Source organism: Anomaloglossus baeobatrachus, chromosome 2, assembly GCF_048569485.1.
Source record: "Anomaloglossus baeobatrachus isolate aAnoBae1 chromosome 2, aAnoBae1.hap1, whole genome shotgun sequence".
Lineage (NCBI taxonomy): Eukaryota > Metazoa > Chordata > Amphibia > Anura > Aromobatidae > Anomaloglossus > Anomaloglossus baeobatrachus.
The window spans coordinates 758,319,184-758,341,720 of record NC_134354.1 but is presented as its reverse complement, the minus strand read 5'-3'; the positions used below and the strand labels follow the sequence as shown (position 1 = coordinate 758,341,720).

General features: G+C 54.2%; 1 protein-coding gene across 1 annotated transcript in view; it reads left to right on the top strand.

Moving 5' to 3' along the window:
- The first annotated feature begins 9,469 nt into the window (after positions 1-9,469).
- PIWIL4 (piwi like RNA-mediated gene silencing 4) overlaps positions 9,470-22,537 on the top strand; it is a 347,467-nt gene continuing 334,399 nt past the window's right edge. Inside the window, exon 1 of the mRNA XM_075337494.1 lies at positions 9,470-9,545. The gene's annotated coding sequence lies outside the window, so the exon portion shown is untranslated. The remainder of the gene's footprint in view (positions 9,546-22,537) is intronic.

Genomic DNA, 22,537 nt, shown 5'->3' with positions numbered 1-22,537 from the left:
ACCGTATGCTATGTGAGGGCTCATACTGCATAAAGAGGGGCTTTGTGTGTGCTCATACCGTATATAGGTTGCTGTGTGGGGGATTATGCTGTATAAAAGGGGTTTATGTGGTCTCATACCGTATGTAGAGGGCTGTGTTGTGTGGGGGATTATCCTGCATATAGGATATAGGGGGTTTTGTAGGAGCTCATACTGTACATAGAGGGATATGTGGAGCCTTATACTGTAGAGGATTGTGTGGTGTGGGGGACAATACTGTATATAGAGGGTTGTGTGGTGCAGGAGCTCATACTGTATATAGGTGGCTGTGTGGACCATCAAACTAGGTGGGAGACTGTTGTGGTCATCACACAATGTGTGGGATTGTGGAGACTCATACTGTGTATAAGGGGCACCGTCCTCCCATGTGTGGTGGGAGCTGTGAGGACCATGGCTACTGTCTGTGAGGGGATATTGGGTCATCAGTCTGTGTTGGAGGCTGTGGGGACATCATCAAGGTACAAGGGCTGAATAACTGGAGATAACTTTTTAAACACCTGTAAATTATAGGGTTTTGATTCGCTGCTAATGGTAAGAATAAAAATGACAATAATCCCTATTGTCATCTGTACTTAGTAGCAGCAAATAATGACACTTTATTCTGCTCAATATTAAGTGATGAAATTAATATTAATCTATAATAAAAATTATAATGTTAGTATTAATATTGAGCAGAATCAATTTCAGCCTATTAGTTCAGTCTCCACAACAGTCACGATCTCTCATGTGGCTCCAAATCATTCTCAGATCTTACGCTGGCGCAGTGGGCACTGGGTTCTCCTGGTGCAGTGGGTGCTGGGTTCTCCTGGTGCAGTGAACACTGGGTTCTCCTGGTGCAGTGGGTGCTGGGTTCTCCTGGTGCAGTGAACACTGGGTTCTCCTGGTGCAGTGGGTGCTGGGTTCTTCTGGTGCAGTAGGTTCTGGGTTCTCCTGGTGCAGTAGGCGCTGGGTTCTCCTGGTGCAGTGGGTGCTGGGTTTTCCTGGCGCAGTAGGCGCTGGGTTCTCCTGGCGCAGTGGGTGCTGGGTTTTCCTGGCGCAGTGGGTGCTGGGTTTTCCTGGTGCAGTGGGCGCTGGGTTCTCCTGGTGCAGTGGGCGCTGGGTTCTCTTGGTGCAGTGGGTGCTGGGTTCTCCTGGTCCAGTGGGTGCTGGGTTCTCCTGGTGCAGTGGGTGCTGGGTTCTCTTGGTGCAGTGGGTGCTGGGTTCTCTTGGTGCAGCGGGTGCTGGGTTCTCCTAGTGCAGTGGGTGCTGGGTTCTCCTGGTGCAGTGGGTGCTGGGTTCTCCTGGTGCAGTAGGTGCTGGGTTCTCCTGGTGCAGTGGGCGCTGGGCTCTCCTGGTGCAGTGGGCGCTGGGTTCTCCTGGTGCAGTGGGCGCTGGGTTCTCCTGGTGCAGTGGGCGCTGGGTTCTCCTGGTGCAGTCGGTGCTGGGTTCTTCTGGTGCAGTGAACGCTGGGTCCTCCTGGTGCAGTGGGTGCTGGGTTCTTCTGGTGCAGTGGACGCTGGGTTCTCCTGGTGCAGTCGGTGCTGGGTTCTTTTGGTGCAGTGGGCGCTGGGTTCTCCTGGTGCAGTGAACGCTGGGTTTTCCTGATGCAGTGGGTACTGGGTTCTCCTGGTGCAGTGGGTGCTGGGTTCTCCTGGTGCAGTCGGTGCTAGGTTCTTCTGATGCAGTGGACGCTGGGTTTTCCTGATGCAGTGGGTGCTGGGTTCTCCTGGTGCAGTGGGTGCTGGGTTCTCCTGATGCAGTGGGCGCTGGGTTCTCCTGGTGCAGTGGGCGCTGGGTTCTCCTGGTGCAGTGGGCACTGGGTTCTCCTGGTGCAGTGGGCGCTGGGTTCTCCTGGTGCAGTCGGTGCTGGGTTCTTCTGGTGCAGTGAACGCTGGGTCCTCCTGGTGCAGTGGGTGCTGGGTTCTCCTGGTGCAGTGAACGCTGGGTTTTCCTGATGCAGTGGGTACTGGGTTCTCCTGGTGCAGTGGGTGCTGGGTTCTCCTGGTGCAGTCGGTGCTAGGTTCTTCTGATGCAGTGGACGCTGGGTTTTCCTGATGCAGTGGGTGCTGGGTTCTCCTGGTGCAGTGGGTGCTGGGTTCTCCTGATGCAGTGGGCGCTGGGTTCTCCTGGTGCAGTGGGCACTGGGTTCTCCTGGTGCAGTGGGCACTGGGTTCTCCTGGTGCAGTGGGCGCTGGGTTCTCCTGGTGCAGTGGGTGCTGGGTTTTCCTGGTGCAGTGGGTGCTGGGTTCTCCTGGTGCAGTGGGTGCTGGATTCTCCTGGTGCAGTAGGTGCTGGGTTCTCCTGGTGCAGTGGGGGCTGGGTTCTCCTGGTGCAGTGGGTGCTGGGTTCTCCTGGTGCAGTGGGTGCTGGGTTCTCCTGGTGTAGTGGGTGCTGGTTTCTCCTGGTGCAGCGGGCACTGGGTGTTCCTGGTGCAGTGGGCGCTGGATTCCTCTTGGTGCAGTGGGCACTGGATTCTCCTGGTGCAGTGGGCGCTGGGTTCCTCTTGGTGCAGTGGGTGCTTAGTTCTCCTGGTGCAGTGGATGTTGGGTTCTCCTGGTGCAATGGGCACTGGGTTCTCCTGGTGCAGTGGGCGCTGGGTTCTTCTGGAGCAGAGGACGCTGGGTTCCTCTTGGTGCAGTGGGCGCTGGGTTCTCCTGGTGCAGTGGGCACTGGGTTCTTCTTTGTGCAGTGGGTGCTGGGTTCTTCTTGGTGCAGTGGGTGCTGGATTCTCTTGGTGCAGTGGGTGCTGGGTTCCTCTTGGTGCAGTGGGTGCTGGATTCTCTTGGTGCAGTGGGTGCTGGGTTCCTCCTGGTGCAGTGGGCGCTGGGTTCCTCTTGGTGCAGTGGGTGCTGGGTTCTCCTGGCGAAGTGGGTGCTGGGTTCTCCTGGTGCAGTGGGTGCTGGGTTCTCCTGGTGCAGTGGGCGCTGGGATCTCCTGGTGCAGTGGGTGCTGGGTTCTCTTGGTGCAGTGGACGCTGGGTTCTCCTGGTGCAGTGGGCACTGGGTTTTCCTGGTGCAGTGGGCACTGGATTTTCCTGGTGCAGTGGACGCTGGGTTGTCCTGGTGCAGAGGGGGCTGGGTTCTTCTGGTGCAGTGGGCACTGAATTCTCCTGGTGCAGTGGGTGCTGGATTCTCCTGGTACAGTGGGTGCTGGGTTCTCCTGCTGCAGTGGGTGCTGGGTTCTCCTGGTGCAGTGGGTGCTGGGTTCTCCTGGTGCAGTGGGCGCTGGGTTCTCCTGGAGCAGAGGACGCTGGGTTCCTCCTGGTGCAGTGGGTGCTGGGTTCTGCTGGTGCAGTGGGTGCTGGATTCTCTTGGTGCAGTGGGTGCTGGGTTCCTCTTGGTGCAGTGGGTACTGGGTTCCTCTTGGTGCAGTGGGTGCTGGGTTCTCCTGGCGAAGTGGGTGTTGGGTTCTCCTGGTGCAGTGGGTGCTGGTTTCTCATGGTGCAGTGGGTGCTGGGTTCTCCTGGTGCAGTGGGCGCTGGATTCTTCTGGTGCAGTGGGTGCTGGGTTCTCTTGGTGCAGTGGACGCTGGATTCTCCTGGTGCAGTGGGCACTGGGTTTTCCTGGTGCAGTGGACGCTGGGTTGTCCTGGTGCAGTGGGTGCTGGGTTCTTCTGGTGCAGTGGGCGCTGGGTTCCTCCTGGTGCAGTGGGCGCTGGGTTCTTCTGGTGCAGTGGGAGCTGGGTTCTCCTGGAGCAGAGGACGCTGGGTTCCTCCTGGTGCAGTGGGTGCTGGGTTCTCCTGGTGCAGTGGGCGTTGGGTTCTCCTGGTGCAGTGGGTGCTGGGTTCTCCTGGTGCAGTGGGTTCTGGGTTCTCTTGGTGCAGCGTGCGCTGGGTTCTCCTGGTGTAGCGGGTGCTGGGTTCTCCTGGTGCAGTGGGCGCTGGGTTCTCCTGGTGCAGCGGGTGCTGGGTTCTCCTGGTGCAGTGGATTCTGGGTTCTCCTGGTGCAGCGGGTGCTGGGTTCTCCTGGTGCAGTGGATTCTGGGTTCTCCTGGTGCAGCGGGTGCTGGGTTCTCCTGGTGCAGTGGATTCTGGGTTCTCCTGGTGCAGCGGGTGCTGGGTTCTCCTGATGCAGTGGGCGCTGGGTTCTCCTGGTGCAGTGGGTTCTGGGTTCTCCTGGTGCAGTGGGCGCTGGGTTCTCCTGGTGCAGTGGGTTCTGGGTTCTCCTGGTGCAGTGGGCGCTGGGTTCTCCTGGTGCAGTGGGTTCTGGGTTCTCCTGGTGCAGTGGGCGCTGGGTTCTCCTGGTGCAGTGGGTGCTGGGTTCTCCTGGTGCAGTGGGTTCTGGGTTCTCCTGGTGCAGTGGGCGCTGGGTTCTCCTGGTGCGGTGGGTTCTGGGTTCTCCTGGTGCAGTGGGCGCTGGGTTCTCCTGGTGCAGTGGGTTCTGGGTTCTCCTGGTGCAGTGGGCGCTGGGTTCTCCTGGTGCAGTGGGTTCTGGGTTCTCCTGGTGCAGTGGGCGCTGGGTTCTCCTGGTGCGGTGGGTTCTGGGTTCTCCTGGTGCAGTGGGCGCTGGGTTCTCCTGGTGCAGTGGGTTCTGGGTTCTCCTGGTGCAGTGGGCGCTGGTGTCTCCTGGTGCAGTGGGCGCTGGGTTCTCCTGGTGCAGTGGGTTCTGGGTTCTCCTGGTGCAGTGGGCGCTGGGTTCTCCTGGTGCAGTGGGTTCTGGGTTCTCCTGGTGAAGTGGGTTCTGGGTTCTCCTGGTGCAGTGGGCGCTGGGTTCTCCTGGTGCAGTGGGTACTGGGTTCTCCTGGTGCAGTGGGCGCTGGGTTCTCCTGGTGCAGTGGGTACTGGGTTCTCCTGGTGCAGTGGGCGCTGGGTTCTCCTGGTGCAGTGGGTTCTGGGTTCTCCTGGTGCAGTGGGCGCTGGGTTCTCCTGGTGCAGTGGGTTCTGGGTTCTCCTGGTGCAGTGGGTTCTCCTGGTGCGGTGGGTTCTGGGTTCTCCTGGTGCAGTGGGCGCTGGGTTCTCCTGGTGCAGTGGGTTCTGGGTTCTCCTGGTGCAGTGGGCGCTGGGTTCTCCTGGTGCAGTGGGTGCTGGGTTCTCCTGATGCAGTGGGCGCTGGGTTCTCCTGGTGCAGTGGGTTCTGGGTTTTCCTGGTGCAGTGGGCGCTGGGTTCTCCTGGTGCAGTGGGTTCTGGGTTCTCCTGGTGCAGCGGGTGCTGGGTTCTCCTGGTGCAGTGGATTCTGGGTTCTCCTGGTGCAGCGGGTGCTGGGTTCTCCTGATGCAGGGGGCGCTGGGTTCTCCTGGTGCAGTGGGTTCTGGGTTCTCCTGGTGCAGTGGGCGCTGGGTTCTCCTGGTGCAGTGGGCGCTGGGTTCTCCTGGTGCAGTGGGCGCTGGGTTCTCCTGGTGCAGTGGGTTCTGGGTTCTCCTGGTGCAGTGGGCGCTGGGTTCTCCTGGTGCAGTGGGTTCTGGGTTCTCCTGGTGCAGTGGGCGCTGGGTTCTCCTGGTGCAGTGGGTTCTGGGTTCTCCTGGTGCAGTGGGCGCTGGGTTCTCCTGGTGCAGTGGGTGCTGGGTTCTCCTGGTGCAGTGGGTTCTGGGTTCTCCTGGTGCAGTGGGCGCTGGGTTCTCCTGGTGCGGTGGGTTCTGGGTTCTCCTGGTGCAGTGGGCGCTGGGTTCTCCTGGTGCAGTGGGTTCTGGGTTCTCCTGGTGCAGTGGGCGCTGGGTTCTCCTGGTGCAGTGGGTTCTGGGTTCTCCTGGTGCAGTGGGCGCTGGGTTCTCCTGGTGCGGTGGGTTCTGGGTTCTCCTGGTGCAGTGGGCGCTGGGTTCTCCTGGTGCAGTGGGTTCTGGGTTCTCCTGGTGCAGTGGGCGCTGGTGTCTCCTGGTGCAGTGGGCGCTGGGTTCTCCTGGTGCAGTGGGTTCTGGGTTCTCCTGGTGCAGTGGGCGCTGGGTTCTCCTGGTGCAGTGGGTTCTGGGTTCTCCTGGTGAAGTGGGTTCTGGGTTCTCCTGGTGCAGTGGGCGCTGGGTTCTCCTGGTGCAGTGGGTTCTGGGTTCTCCTGGTGCAGTGGGCGCTGGGTTCTCCTGGTGCAGTGGGTGCTGGGTTCTCCTGATGCAGTGGGCGCTGGGTTCTCCTGGTGCAGTGGGTTCTGGGTTTTCCTGGTGCAGTGGGCGCTGGGTTCTCCTGGTGCAGTGGGTTCTGGGTTCTCCTGGTGCAGCGGGTGCTGGGTTCTCCTGGTGCAGTGGATTCTGGGTTCTCCTGGTGCAGCGGGTGCTGGGTTCTTCTGATGCAGGGGGCGCTGGGTTCTCCTGGTGCAGTGGGTTCTGGGTTCTCCTGGTGCAGTGGGCGCTGGGTTCTCCTGGTGCGGTTGGTTCTGGGTTCTCCTGGTGCAGTGGGCGCTGGGTTCTCCTGGTGCAGTGGGCGCTGGGTTCTCCTGGTGCAGTGGGTTCTGGGTTCTCCTGGTGCAGTGGGCGCTGGGTTCTCCTGGTGCAGTGGGTTCTGGGTTCTCCTGGTGCAGTGGGCGCTGGGTTCTCCTGGTGCAGTGGGTTCTGGGTTCTCCTGGTGCAGTGGGCGCTGGGTTCTCCTGGTGCAGTGGGTGCTGGGTTCTCCTGGTGCAGTGGGTTCTGGGTTCTCCTGGTGCAGTGGGCGCTGGGTTCTCCTGGTGCGGTGGGTTCTGGGTTCTCCTGGTGCAGTGGGCGCTGGGTTCTCCTGGTGCAGTGGGTTCTGGGTTCTCCTGGTGCAGTGGGCGCTGGGTTCTCCTGGTGCAGTGGGTTCTGGGTTCTCCTGGTGCAGTGGGCGCTGGGTTCTCCTGGTGCGGTGGGTTCTGGGTTCTCCTGGTGCAGTGGGCGCTGGGTTCTCCTGGTGCAGTGGGTTCTGGGTTCTCCTGGTGCAGTGGGCGCTGGTGTCTCCTGGTGCAGTGGGCGCTGGGTTCTCCTGGTGCAGTGGGTTCTGGGTTCTCCTGGTGCAGTGGGCGCTGGGTTCTCCTGGTGCAGTGGGTTCTGGGTTCTCCTGGTGAAGTGGGTTCTGGGTTCTCCTGGTGCAGTGGGCGCTGGGTTCTCCTGGTGCAGTGGGTTCTGGGTTCTCCTGGTGCAGTGGGCGCTGGGTTCTCCTGGTGCAGTGGGTTCTGGGTTCTCCTGGTGCAGTGGGCGCTGGGTTCTCCTGGTGCAGTGGGTTCTGGGTTCTCCTGGTGCAGTGGGTTCTGGGTTCTCCTGGTGCGGTGGGTTCTGGGTTCTCCTGGTGTAGTGGGCGCTGGGTTCTCCTGGTGCAGTGGGTTCTGGGTTCTCCTGGTGCAGTGGGCGCTGGGTTCTCCTGGTGCAGTGGGTGCTGGGTTCTCCTGATGCAGTGGGCGCTGGGTTCTCCTGGTGCAGTGGGTTCTGGGTTTTCCTGGTGCAGTGGGCGCTGGGTTCTCCTGGTGCAGTGGGTTCTGGGTTCTCCTGGTGCAGCGGGTGCTGGGTTCTCCTGGTGCAGTGGATTCTGGGTTCTCCTGGTGCAGCGGGTGCTGGGTTCTCCTGATGCAGGGGGCGCTGGGTTCTCCTGGTGCAGTGGGTTCTGGGTTCTCCTGGTGCAGTGGGCGCTGGGTTCTCCTGGTGCGGTTGGTTCTGGGTTCTCCTGGTGCAGTGGGCGCTGGGTTCTCCTGGTGCAGTGGGCGCTGGGTTCTCCTGGTGCAGTGGGTTCTGGGTTCTCCTGGTGCAGTGGGCGCTGGGTTCTCCTTGTGCAGTGGGTTCTGGGTTCTCCTGGTGCAGTGGGTGCTGGGTTCTCCTGGTGCAGTGGGTTCTGGGTTCTCCTGGTGCAGTGGGCGCTGGGTTCTCCTGGTGCAGTGGGTTCTGGGTTCTCCTGGTGCAGTGGGTTCTGGGTTCTCCTGGTGCAGTGGGCGCTGGGTTCTCCTGGTGCAGTGGGTTCGGGGTTCTCCTGGTGCAGTGGGCGCTGGGTTCTCCTGGTGCAGTGGGTTCTGGGTTCTCCTGGTGCAGTGGGTTCTGGGTTCTCCTGGTGCAGTGGGTTCTGGGTTCTCCTGGTGCAGTGGGCGCTGGGTTCTCCTGGTGCAGTGGGTTCTGGGTTCTCCTGGTGCAGTGGGCGCTGGGTTCTCCTTGTGCAGTGGGTTCTGGGTTCTCCTGGTGCAGTGGGCGCTGGGTTCTCCTGGTGCAGTGGGTTCTGGGTTCTCCTGGTGCAGTGGGTTCTGGGTTCTCCTGGTGCAGTGGGTTCTGGGTTCTCCTGGTGCAGTGGGCGCTGGGTTCTCCTGGTGCAGTGGGTTCTGGGTTCTCCTGGTGCGGTGGGTTCTGGGTTCTCCTGGTGTAGTGGGCGCTGGGTTCTCCTGGTGCAGTGGGTTCTGGGTTCTCCTGGTGTAGTGGGTGCTGGGTTCTCCTGGTGCGGTGGGTTCTGGGTTCTCCTGGTGCAGTGGGTTCTGGGTTCTCCTGGTGCAGTGGGTGCTGGGTTCTCCTGGTGCAGTGGGTTCTGGGTTCTCCTGGTGCAGTGGGCGCTGGGTTCTCCTGGTGCAGTGGGTTCTGGGTTCTCCTGGTGCAGTGGGCGCTGGGTTCTCCTGGTGCAGTGGGTTCTGGGTTCTCCTGGTGCAGTGGGCGCTGGGTTCTCCTTGTGCAGTGGGTTCTGGGTTCTCCTGGTGCAGTGGGCGCTGGGTTCTCCTGGTGCAGTGGGTTCTGGGTTCTCCTGGTGCAGTGGGTTCTGGGTTCTCCTGGTGCAGTGGGTTCTGGGTTCTCCTGGTGCAGTGGGTGCTGGGTTCTCCTGGTGCAGTGGGTTCTGGGTTCTCCTGGTGCGGTGGGTTCTGGGTTCTCCTGGTGTAGTGGGCGCTGGGTTCTCCTGGTGCAGTGGGTTCTGGGTTCTCCTGGTGTAGTGGGTGCTGGGTTCTCCTGGTGCGGTGGGTTCTGGGTTCTCCTGGTGCAGTGGGCGCTGGGTTCTCCTGGTGCGGTGGGTTCTGGGTTCTCCTGGTCCAGTGGGCGCTGGGTTCTCCTGGTGCGGTGGGTTCTGGGTTCTCCTGGTGCAGTGGGTTCTGGGTTCTCCTGGTGCAGTGGGTTCTGGGTTCTCCTGGTGCGGTGGGTTCTGGGTTCTCCTGGTGCAGTGGGCGCTGGGTTCTCCTGGTGCGGTGGGTTCTGGGTTCTCCTGGTCCAGTGGGCGCTGGGTTCTCCTGGTGCAGTGGGTTCTGGGTTCTCCTGGTGCAGTGGGTTCTGGGTTCTCCTGGTGCAGTGGGCGCTGGGTTCTCCTGGTGCAGTGGGTTCTGGGTTCTCCTGGTGCGGTGGGTGCTTGGTTCCTCCTGGTGCAGTGCAAAAATATATATCAGAAATGATGGGACAATGAGGTCCTCTGCCCGGAGATCTGCTCCCGATTTCTGAGCTTTTGCCTTTTTTTGTTAGTCACGTACCGCATCCATTTATCTCTTGTCGGGAGTGGCTGGGCAGTGTGTTGTGTAATTACATGTAGTCGCCACCAGGGGGCTCTTCTCCGTCTCCCGGGAGTCTTCGGTTGCAGTGAAGCTCAGGGGTGGTGAGGTGAGGTGACGCATGCGCAGTACACGTGCATTATATAATTTCTCCTCGTGTGGCTCGTGCGTTACGTATTCTCCATCTCCAGGCGGGAGGAGCGCGCGGTGAGCGGACGGTGAGTGCTGCCGGGATCCCTCCGCGTGTGTGCACCGAGTACGGCGTGTGGTGAGGCTGAGGGGCATGCTGAGACTAGTAGTGCCCCAGCAGGGCGGATATAGTGCATTGCTCTGTGATGGAGGTGCATTACTGCGCAGGGAAGGGCCATAGTGTGAAAAACATGTTATTTTCTACAGAGAGGAATTAGTGCAGTGCATTGTGGGCGCCATTAGGTTTAACCCCTTCCTGCTTGGTTATTTTTCATCTTTGTGTTTTTTACCCCTTCTAATTCCGTCCCACACCTTGTCCCACTCCATATTCCATCCCCCGCTCCATGATCCGTCCCACGCGCTGTAGATATTGTCCCACTCTGTATTTCGTGCCACAATCTGTATTCCGTCCCCCGCTCTCCGTATTCCGTCTGCCGCTCCGTATTTCGTCCCACGCTTTGTATTATTCCGTCCCCCGCTCCGTATTCCGTCCCCCACTCCGTATTCAGTCCAACACGGTATTCCGTCCCACTCTCCGTATTCCGTCCCCCGCTCCGTATTCCGTCCACCGCTCTGTATTCAGTCCCACTCTCCGTATTCCGTCCCCAGCTCCGTATTCCGTCCACCACTCTGTATTCAGTCCCACTCTCCGTATTCCGTCCCCAGCTCCGTATTCCGTCCACCGCTCTGTATTCAGTCCCACTCTCCGTATTCCGTCCCCAGCTCCGTATTCCGTCCACCGCTCTGTATTCAGTCCCACTCTCCGTATTCCGTCCCCAGCTCCGTATTCCGTTTCCTTTCCCGCTCCGTATTTATTCCGTCCCCTGCTCCGTATAACGTCCCACACTCCATTTTCCGTCCCCCGCTCCGTATTCCGTCCCCCGCCCCGTATTCCGTCCCCCGCTTTGTATTCCGTTCCGCTCTCCGTATTCCGTCCCCCACTCCGTATTCCGTCCCCCGCTCCGTATTCTATTCCGCTCTCCGTATTCCGTCCCCCGCTTTGTATTCCGTCCCCCGCTCTGTATTCCGTCCCACGCTCAGTATTCCGTCCCCCGCTCCGTATTTATTCCGTCCCCCGCTCCGTATTCTGTCCCCCGCTCCGTATTTATTCCGTCCCCCGCTCCGTATTTATTCCGTCCCCCGCTCCGTATTCTGTCCCCCGCTCCATATTCCGTCCCCCGCCCCGTATTCCGTCCCCCGCCCCGTATTCCGTCCCCCGCCCCGTATTCCGTCCCCCGCCCCGTATTACGTCCCCCGCTCCGTATTACGTCCCCCGCTCCGTATTCTATTCCGCTCTCCGTATTCCGTCCCCCGCTTTGTATTCTGTCCCACTCTCCATATTGCGTCCCCCGCTCTGTATTCCGTCCCACTATCTGTATTCCATCCCACGCTCCGTATCCCGTCCCCCGCTCCGTATTCTGTCCCCCACCCCGTATTCCGTCCCCCGCTCCGTATTCCGTCCCCCGCTCCGTATTCAGTCTCACACTCGGTATTCCGTCCCCTGCTTTGTATTCTGTTCCGCTCTCCGTATTCCGTCCCCCGCTCTGTATTCCATCCCACGCTCCATATTCCGTCCCCCTCTTTGTATTCCGTCCCACTCTCCATATTCCGTCCCCCGCTCTGTATTCCATCCCACTCTCCGTATTCCATCCCACGCTCCGTATTCCGTCCCCCGCTTTGTATTCCGTCCCACTCTCCATATTCCGTCCCCCGCCCTGTATTCCGTCCCACTCTCCGTATTCCATCCCACGCTTCGTATTCCGTCCCCCGCTTTGTATTCCGTCCCACTCTCCATATTCCGTCCCCCGCTCTGTATTCCGTCCCCCGCTCTGTATTCCGTCCCCCGCTCTGTATTCCGTCCCATGCTCTGTATTCCGTCCCCCGCACTGCATTCCGCCCCACTCTCCGTATTCCGACCCATGCTCTGTATTCCGTCCCCCGCTCTGTATTCCGTCCCATGCTCTGTATTCCGTCCCCCGCACTGCATTCCGCCCCACTCTCCGTATTCCGACCCATGCTCTGTATTCCGTCCCCCGCACTGCATTCCGTCCCATGCTCCGTATTCCGTCCCCCGCCCTGTATTCCGTCCCCCGCCCTGTATTCCGTCCCCCGCCCTGTATTCCGTCCCCCGCCCTGTATTCCGTCCCCCGCCCTGTATTCCGTCCCCCGCCCTGTATTCCGTCCCCCGCCCTGTATTCCGTCCCCCGCCCTGTATTCCGTCCCCCGCCCTGTATTCCGTCCCCCGCCCTGTATTCCGTCCCCCGCTCTGTATTCCGTCCCCCGCTCTATATTCCGTCCCATGCTCTGTATTCCGTCCCACTCTCCGTATTCCGTCCCCCGCTCTGTATTCCGTCCCACTCCGTATTCCGTCCCATGCTCTGTACTCCGTCTTACACTATACACCTTGCCCTGCTCTGTACACCTTACTTTGCTCCAGGGCTGTGGAGTCGGTAAACCAAACCTTCGACTCCAACTCCGACTCCTCAATTTCTCTTGCACCGACTCCGACGCCTACATATATTGCTTATTGTTAGGTGAAAAATGTATTGTAATACATGAACATGTGTATGTGAACATCAGACATTTATTAATTTTTATGATACAATAATCAAGATATTTGGATAGAACATAAAATATATTTATTGGAATACAACTATAGAACACAAACTAATACATTTTAAATATGTACTACACTATGTAATATACAGTAGATTACATATAAATCTTGTGTGTGTGTGTGTGTGTATATATTTTGTTCTACCTAAATATCTTGATTATTGTATCATAAAAATAATTAAATGTCTGATGTTCACATTGTACTACAATACATTTTTCACTTAAATATAAGCATTATACTAAATGTTATTATTTAGTAAAATATTCAGCACATTCTGCATTGCACTACTGTCCCCAATTTATTATATATTTTAGGAGTCAGAGTCGGTGCATTCTATACCGACTCCACCAAAATGAGCTCCGACTCCGACTCCACAGCCCTGCTTCGCTCTGTATTCCGTTCCCCGCTCCGTATTCAGTCCCATGATTTGTATTCCGTACGCCTTGCCCCGCTCTGTACTACTTGCTGCGCTCTCTACTATTTCGTCCTGCGCTCCTTATTCCGTCCGACGCTTCGTATTCTATTCCCTGCTCTGTATGCCGCCCCCCTACTCTTTACACCATACCTAACCCCAGTATGGGATCCGGCAAGCAGCATTCGCGGAATCAGTGCTGCCACCCAACCTCAGAGACACTTTCCACATGTCAGTGTGGTTTCACAGTTAGCAGTAATGGCTCCGCACTGGGATCCTAAACTTCACCCTCCTTTATCCTTTTGCAAATTCCCGAAGGGAGGAGACATCAGACACAGCGGATCCTGCCCTAATTTACTACAGATCACATTACACAATTGTCGGCAGCGGCTCCCTCTAGTGTTTAAAAGTGAAAAATATCAAAACTTTTTAAAATTATTTTTCATATTTTATACCATTAATATTTTTTTCTTAAAACATTAACACTAACATGACACATTCACTTTAAATAGGAGCTGCAGTGCAGTACCCGAGAGCGGCCACTAAACCGCTCCGTCCACTGTGCACATTTGTCCGCTAGAGATGATGGATGGGGCGCCGCGTGTCGGACCGCCACTGATCCGATATTAATGATCATCCTGCGGATGGCCCATCAATATATAAGTCCTTGACAAGCCCTTCAATACCGCGGCTTATCTGAGCGACAATCAACTTCAAAAATAAAAAAAATAGCCGTTTGTTTTCTCGAATATATTCTCTCCCCCCCATGTGATGATTGTGTACAGTTTCAGCTCCGTGAGCGCGAATATCTCCCAGAAACAGATCTGCTTCTCTTCTGATAAACCTGTTCGGTTGGGGATGAAAATAAATGTAACTTTGATTTATTATCCTGAGTGAAATTGTCATTGCAATTTATCCTTGTGGTAAGTACATCATGAAACGGTGGAACTACATCGTTAAATCAGAGCACCGCGGCTCGGCTCTAAAACTGTCACAGCTTGATAAGACGGGTGCAGGGCGTATAAAAAAAAAAAAATGGAAAAAAAAAAATACCGTACAAGCTCAACAATAAAATAATTATTGTAACACTAAACAAAAACAGCCGTATGACAGCGTCAGTAATTGACTCGTGGGAAATTAATTTAAACGAGGCCATGAGAGGAGAGGTGAGTAACGAAGAAAGAAAGCGGTTAGCACGGACAGTCTCAAGGGTACAAGGAGCGCCCGTGGCATTCGGGAGCAAGTAGGAGCTCAATATCGATCACTTATCCCTAAGATAAATCATCAATAAGAGATGGCGGTCCGACACTTGGCACACTCTTTCGTTTAGTGTGTGTCGCACTGGAGCTGTGGTACCTACGTTGCACCCCGATGGATAAGGAGGCCCACACTGATCTGACATTGGCTACCCGTTCTAAGTTAAGTTGTGCAAAAAGATTTGTAGGACCTTGGTCAAGTTGTCACGTCTGTAGTCCATGGCTGCAAGCACAAAGCCTTTCTGACCCCTGATATCTCAGGGGGGGCCTCTTCTGGATTAGTAGGTCTGGCAAAACGTCACGGTGTCAGTGCAACGCACCCATGATGTAGCACCAGGTCTACAAAACGTAAAAGGCTCCAGAAAATTTGAAAGAGGAGGAGGTTTACAGGGGTTTGGTCTCATACGAGAAGGTTCGCAGGGGTCCGGTCAGGTAGGAGTTGGCTCATAGGCTTCTGGTCAGGTAGGAGGAAATTCTTAGGCTTCTGGTCTGGTACTAGAAGGTTCGCAGGTGTCTGGTCATGTAGGAGAAAGTTCTCAGGTTTCTTGTATGGTACGAGAAGGTTTGCAGGTGTCTGGTCAGGTAGGGTTAGGTTCACAGGTCTCTGGTAGGGTAAGGGAAGGTTCACAGGTCTCTGGTCGGCTAGGAGAAGGTTTGCAGGCCTCAGATCTGGTAGGAGAAGGTTCGCAGGCCTCAGGTTGGGTACGGGAGGGTTTATAGGCCTCTGGTTGGGTAGGAGAAAGTTTGCAGGCCTCTGGTCTGGTACGAGAAGGTTTGCTGGCCTCGGGTTCGGTAGGGAAAGGTTTGCAGGTCTCTGGTCAGGTAGGAGAAGGTTGCAGGCCTCTGCTCAGGTAGGAGAAAGCTCGCAGGCCTCTGGTCAGGTAGAAATTTTGCTGGCCTCTAGTCAGGTAGTAGGTTTGCACGCCTCTCTTTGGGTAGGAGAATCTTTCATATCTCTGGTCAGGTAGGAGAAGATTGGCACACCTCTGTTTAAGTTCTAGAAAATTTGCAGGCCTCTGGTCAGGTAGGAAAACGTTTGCAGAATTCTGGTTGGGTAGGAGAAAGTTTGCAGGCCTCTAATCAAGTAGGAGAGGGTTTGAAGACCTATGGTTGTGTTGGAGAGCATTCGCAGGCCTCTGGTTCATAGGTCTCTGTTCGAGTAGGAGAAGGTTTGCAGACCTCTGGTCAGGTAGGAGAAGGTTCGCAGCCCTCTGGTCTGGCAGCCATGGACTACAGACGTGGCACCTTGCCTCAGGGTCCTGAAAATCTTAGAATATAAAAAGCCCATAAAATGTGCAGACCAGTCTTTAAAGTGTTTGTCCAATGGTAGCACCTTGTGATCCTTGGAGGAATTTGCCAGCACTACACCGAGAGCACCAGTGTAGACCCCTTCCCAGTGCCACCTTGCCTAATTGGCAAGAGCCCTTAGTGATGGCTTCCCTCCATGGAACTCGTGACCCCCCGTTTTAAATAATATTACAGTGTCTAATTGCAGTTTTGCAAAAAAAAAAACAAAACAACAAACGGTGGCATTTAGAGGGCAGACATCCCACCATATCCTCAAAGCTTGCAGACAGGACACTGAATTTTGTAAGATTTTCGACTTGATGGGAATAGCATCCAAAGGGTTGACGTGTCCATCACGGCACATTGGAGTTTTGATGATTTCTGGGACAAGCAACCGCTCTTTGCAAACCTATAAAACAGGTGCATCATGGTCCCGACTTCCTGATCATTGTGACCATAGTAGAGTAAGCTACAGTGGCCCCCCATAATGGTGGATGCGGCATAATCCTGTATGCTTCACCAGACTGATTGGGTCCCTGATGCTCATTATGTCTGTTTTTGAGTTATAACACCCAATTGTTTTCTCCTTGGAGATCAGCCATCACGATAGAAGACTGACGGACACATCCTCTCACCCCCTCATCAAAAACATATGCACCCTCTGCCAAGCTGAGCGTTCATGCATATGGAGAGATCTCTTACAATCAATTTTTTTTTAATTCTCCCCTCTCCCAAAAAAAGTAGCACATTTTGTGACATGGTTATGTTTTGCTTGAACATCAGGGCTCGGGCAGTGTTTCTCCAAAAGTAAGGCAGCGTCTTATATTATTTTTTTGCTTCGAAAGATGCGCTAGGGCTCATTTTCATTGGATGTCTTATTTTTTTTTCCATAAACAACAATCCACATTTATTTTTGAACAAAAAATATCAACGTTTATTTAAATATAAATATGTCCTCACATTCTGGAACATCAACATACCGTATTTTTCGGATTATAAGACGCACTTTTCCTCCCATATCTTTGGGAGGAAAATGAGGGGTGCGTCTTGAAATCCGAATGTAGCTTACCGGGGGGTTGTGCAGAGGGGTCAAAGGAGGCAGGGAGATGATCCGAGCAATGCACTGTGCTGCCGGCGCTGCTGGTCTGTGCGACGCTGTTCTGTGCATCGGGCAGCGCCGCTCTGTTCTATTTGGAGCCGCTTCATTCTGCTCTGTGCACGGCTGCTCCGTCCTGCTCGGCTGCTCTGTACACGGCTGCTCCGTCCTGCTCGGCTACTCTGTGCACGGCTGCTTCGTCCTGTTCGGCTGCTCTGTGCACGACTGCTCCGTTCTGCTTGGCGCTCAACGCCTCCGGTCCCGCACAGAGCAGAGCGACACCGGCCCCGCACAGAGCAGAGCGACACCGGCCCGCACAAAGCATCACCCGCAGTGAATATCTGGGCCGCCCTCTATACTACTTACAGTACTCCAGTACCGCCCCTGCCTCCTGTGACCCCCGCCCCTCTGCAGTCTCCCCTCCCTCGTAAGGCTACTTTCACACTTGCGTTCAGCGCAGTCCGTCACTATGGAGAATAGCGCAGTCCGTTAACGCACTGCACTATTCTCCATAGACTTATATGGACGACGCACTGTAACGCAAGTGTCTGCGTTGCATCCGCTGGACGACGCAGCGTCGTTATTTTGACGCTGCGTCGGTCGGATGGAACGCTGCATGTAGCGTTTTTCTGCGCTTGGCGGAGTGTCAAAAAAACGCAACCTGCAGGAATCCGTTTGGCGTCCGTTGTTTTTATAATGGATGGCTATGGTGGCGGATTCCGTTAGAATGCGTCATTTGACGGATTCCGTTAACGCATCCGTCTTTACACAACTGCGCATGCCCAGATGTGTAAAGTCAAGGAAAAAAAACTATAACGGATTGCGTTATTTTGTACGATCCGTAGCATCCGTTGTGCCACTATATGCAACGCATCCGTTGCATGTGTCCCACAACGCAATGCTACGGATCCCGTCAAACGCAAGTGTGAAACTAGCCTAAGACACCACCAGATTATAAACGGACCCTATATTTTTCTTTTTACCTTTTTTTTCCCTCTAAATTTGGGGTGCGTCTTATAAAACGAAAAATACGGTAAGTCTCCAAACCCTGCGTGTATACACAATCACACACACCCACATTGCACATACACACCAGACGGGCTCCTTTTCAGCTTTAGACTCTTGCAATTAAGAGACCTTTGGTTACTTGACTGTGAAGTCACCAAATGTCCTTAAAGGGAACCTGTCATTGGATGTTCATAATACTTATCAAACGGTCGGTGCGCAGCAGACTGGTCAGATGGGCGTCTCCGTTCTCTGGTACCGGCGTCTTCCTCAGGGCAGGTGAAAGTGCGCCTGCGCAGGACCTGACTGTTGGCTAGTGTAGATGACGTACAACGAGTCAGCCACACTATCGTCTGAAGAAGGACAAAGATGGCCGAAAGAGGCGTCGCGGGACCCAGAGAACGGAGACGCCCATCCGACCAGTCTGCACCGCACAGACCGTTAGGTAAGTATAATGAACATCCGGTGACAGCTTCCCTTGGAAAAGAAACGCTGGGGTCCCTAAGAGAGTGGGGTCCTGAAAAATTGAGCAGTTGTACTAGCCCTGCCTGTAACTAGGGCTTATTTTTGGGGTATATTTCAAGCATATTCCAAAAATCCTGTAAAGTCATGCCTGGCCCATAGGTGTTATTTTCCGGGAAACATGGTACCAGCCACTTGGGCAATAATTACTTGTTCGACTTTACTAAAAAAAATGTTTTAAAATTGTGTTTCAGTTATTATGTGCAGAGACTGCGTCTAATCCTAAGGGAGGGTGATGCTTTTAAATGGTGTCTGTCACCCCCAAAACTCACATTAAACCACGATCAGCGTTTGCAGCGTTTTGGATGCTCCGTGTTTTCACCGCGTCCAAAACGCTGCGTTGTACAGTACAAGCACAGTGGATGGGATTGATAGACATCTCCTGCCACTCCTGCCCACTGAGCTTGTTTTTCCCGCAGCGTAAACTGACCTGCGGTGCGGCATCTCAATTTATTGCCGCGGAGCCGCGAATGTTCTCTGTAGGGAGAACAGAAGAGAATGTCTGCAGCAGCCCGAATCCTGATTGTGGGCACAGGGAGCTGCAGGAGAGGACATGCTGCGTCCAGGATGCAGCATATACAGATCGTGGGCATATAGCCTTATACAGTCATATTGTGGGACTTATACTTGTATAAATTTCACTATTTTGTATATGTTTTATTATATGTGCAGATGATGGATCCTCAGGGCTTCAGTATGGCATCCTTGGCACTTCCCCTTAGTTTGATTGACAGCGCTCGCATTGTACACTGTCTGTGTTGAATCCGTGGCTTTGCACTCTGCACTGACACTGGAGCACGGGAAGTGCGCACACACACTGTCAGCATGCGCGGGCTCTTATCTCTCCTGTGTGCAGCGACCGCTCGCTGCAGAGCGGAGAGAGGTATATAAGAGCGCAATACTAACTGACACTGTGTGCGCTCCCTAGGCTCCTGCAGTGTCAGTGTTGACATGCAGAGCCGGGGATTTAATTTGGGCAGGAGCGCTGTCAATCAAGCTATGGGGCGCACGGTAAATGCTAATTAAGGGGGCAGGCTGGTTCGGCAAGTCTGCATAAAGGAGTCTCCATTACCATATGTAATAAAACTTTTTTTATATCATTTTTTTAACTATACTTTTATTCAAATTTTTCAATAACATATAACACTGGCATAAACATATTCTGCATTGAAAATTCAATTCAAAAACATTACAATGTCCTGTTTGATCATCACAGATTCCATAACAAGAGAGGGAGGGGGAGGTAGAGGGAGAGAGAGAGAAAACGAGAGGGAGAGAGAGAGAGGGAGAGAGAGGGGAGAGAGAAAGGGAGGGAGATAGAGGGGGAGGGAGAGGGAGGGAGAGAAGGGGAGGTAGAGAGAGAGGGGGAGAGGTAGAGGGAGAGAGAGAGAAAACGAGAGGGAGAGAGAGGGGAGAGAGAAAGGGAGGGAGATAGAGGGGGGAGGGGAGGGAGGGAGAGAAGGGGAGGTAGAGAGAGAGGGGGAGAGGTAGAGAGAGAGAGAGAGTGGCAGAGAGGGAGGTAGAGGGAGAGAGAGAGAGAAAATGAGAGAGAGGAAGAGGGAGCGAGAGAGAGGGAGGGAGAGAGTGGGGGAGGTAGAGAGAGAAAATGAGAGAGAGCGGAAGAGGGAGAGAGAGAGAGGGGGGGAGGTAGAGGGAGAGAGAGAACGAGAGAGAGAGGAAGAGAGAGAGGGGGTGAGGTAGAGAGAGAAAGAGAGAGGGGGAGAGAGAGAAAACAAGAGAGAGAGAGGAAAAGAGAGGGGGAGAGAAAGGTGAGAGGGAAGGGGAGGTAGAGGGAGAGAGAGAGAAAACGAGAGGGAGAGAGAGAGAGGGAGAGAGAGGGGAGAGAGAGAGGGAGGTAGAGAGAGAGGGGGAGAGGTAGAGAGGGAGAGAGAGAGTGGCAGAGAGGGAGGGAGGGAGATAGAGTGGCAGAGAGGGAGGGAGAGAGAGAGAGAACGAAAGAGAGAGAGGAAGAGAGAGAGGGGGAGAGGTAGAGAGAGAGAGAGTGGCAGAGAGGGAGAGAGAGGGAGGGAGAGAGAGAAAACAAGAGAGAGGGAGAGAGAGAGAGGAAGAGAGAGGGGGAGAGAGAGGTGAGAGAGAGGGGGAGGTAGAGGAAGAGCGAGAGGGGGAGAGGTAGTGAGAGAGAGAGAGAGGAGAGGGAGAGAGAGAGGGTGAGAGAGGGAGGGAGACAGAGGGGGAGGTAGAGAGAGAACGAGAGAGAGAGGAAGAGAGAGGGGGGAGAGGTAGAGAGAGAGAGGGGGGGAGAGGGAGGGAGTGAGAGGGGGAGGGAGAGAGGGGGAGGTAGAGGGAGAGAGTGAGAGAGAGAGGAGAGGGAGAGAGAGAGGAAGAGATAGGGGGAGAGGAGAGAGAGAGAGAGGAGAGGGAGAGAGGAAGAGATAGGGGGAGAGAGAGGGAGAGAGGGTGAGAGAGGGGGGGAGAGAGAGGGGGAGGTAGAGGGAGAGAGAGGGGAAAAGAGAGGAGAAGTAGAGAGAGAGACACCAGGAGTGCTTTTAAACGATGTAACGATTGTCAGTAGAATAGTGCACTTCCTGAGATATTCTGTGGCCTCTGCCAATCACTCCCTGAGGCACATGACTGGCTGAGTAAACATTGTTAGGACCAGTAGTTAGCGCTGGAGGCACCAGAAACTGCTCGATGAAGATGAACATTATTTTATTTTTCAGAAACCTGAACTTGTTTTAAAACCTAAATATTGTTGTCCGAACAACACCTTCAAAAAGGTCCCGTCACCCGGTGAAAAGTGTCAAATGTGTTCCTCTTATTTTATTCTCGCTTCTCCCCTGATTATTCCAATCTTTGTTGTTTTAAAATCCGCCATACGGTGCCAGATATACGGACCTTTTTACATAGTGCTAATTTATGTTTATGATCTTTTCCAAGGGGGCGGTGCTCATAGGATAATAATGCAGAGAATATTAAAGACACGCCCCTTAGGAACAGGAGCCACTCCCTCTTGGCAAAACTTAGCACTAAATAAATGAAAAGGCCCATATCTTTGTAACGGTATGGCGGATTTTTAAAAAACAAAAATCATAATTCTTAGGGGAGAAGCCGTGAGTAAATTAAGAGCAAAACTTGGCCTGCTGACGGGGTATTATAAAAACAGAAGAGACGAGGATAATTTTAGGATGTGATCCTCCACCTACAATGGAGTTTGACTGCAGGTCAGGGACATACGTCGCACTCTTAGGCGGCATACTGATAGTCAATTATAAGCGTCCATAATAAAACGCAATCATTATGATAATGTATAGGATTGAGGATGATGAGGATGGAGCGGGGACCATTTATGGGATGACTCCAGTGATTTAGTGGCCACGCAGTGAGGTCCTGTAGTCGGATGACGTCTTATTAATCAGCGCTCGAGGTCCTTATAGCTGCAGCATGTAATCAGCACAAAATGCAGAAGCAGCAGCCGGCTGTCACTTATGTGAATGATATCGGAGGCTGGAGTGTGAGACCCGCACATCCGGGCCACTGTGTTTTTTGCAAGTGGGTTACATTAAAAATATTGCACTGTTTGCTGTCTGTAGCCTCTGTGTTGCACGCTCTGTTGCTGTCTCCAGAATGAGTTAACTGAGAATCCATCAGTGAGCTCGTTCGAGATTTTCTAGATACTGTATTTGTCTTTTCTTGAGCTCAGCTGATTTATGACCAAAGAAAACATCAAAGTTGAATATGCAGGGAACCAGAGAGCCTGTAAAAGCCAATTTTTTTTACTGAAACCCAATTGCAAAATGATTTTTTTTTAGCCCCAAATGCATGTATTTAGGCTAAAATAAAATTGCCCCCCAAGGTGGACAACCCTTTTAAGGCTGGTGCATGCGCTGTCACACAGCAATGCACAGGGCCTTGTGGCGTGTGTAGTTAGGAGTTTTCTTTGCTAGACAACCCCTTTAAAGGGGTTTTCCCCAAAATGGCAAATTATCCCATACTTTGCCTATAACTTGCTGATTGTTGAGGGTTCAACCCCCCAGTAATTCAGAAACAGGAAACAGAGCTGTAGAGACCCATCTTGATTGGAAAGGAGGTGCACAGGCTTGCCAACTCCTTTTTGTCTATGAGAACTAAAGAATAGCTATATCGGCTGTAACAGTGGCCGGTATGTATCACAGAAGTGATGGCAACTGGATGGTCATGGTACTTGTAGTGCGACAAGTTTTATCAGGGAATTCTAGGGGCAGGTTTTATGGCTTGCTGGAGATACAAGTGGGTCTGGCTATGCACAGACCTCCACCCTATGGGTGTGTCTCATGTGTCAAAATGGAGACTGATTGTTTGACACATAGTCAGTGTGGGGAGACTGTGTTGTCTCCAAGAAGGAATCCTCTGAGAGCAGGAGGATTAGATTGTATAGAGTTTGTGTCCACTTCTCAAAGGAATTTTCTGAAGGAAAGAGTTTGTTCTCTTCTTCTGACCAAGGTCAGTTTATGGAGGTTTGTGGAACCTCCACAAGATACCTCTGGATAGAGGTGTGTATATTGACTGGGGTTTAGTGTATGGAGGTTTGTGGAACCTCCACAAGGCACCTCTCGAGAAAGGTATGTATATTGACCGTGGTCAGTGTATAGAGGTTTGTGGAGCCTCTGCAAGTAACCTCTGGAGAGAGGTGTGTATATTGACTGGGGTCAGTGAATGGAGGTATGTGTAACCTCCGCAAGGTTCCTCTGGAGACAGTTGTGTATATTGAATGGGGTCAGTGTATGGAGGATTGTGGAACCTCCACAAGTAACCTCTGGAGAGAGGTGTGTATATTGACCGTGGTCAGTGTATAGAGGTTTGTGGAACCTCCGCAAGGTTCCTCTGGA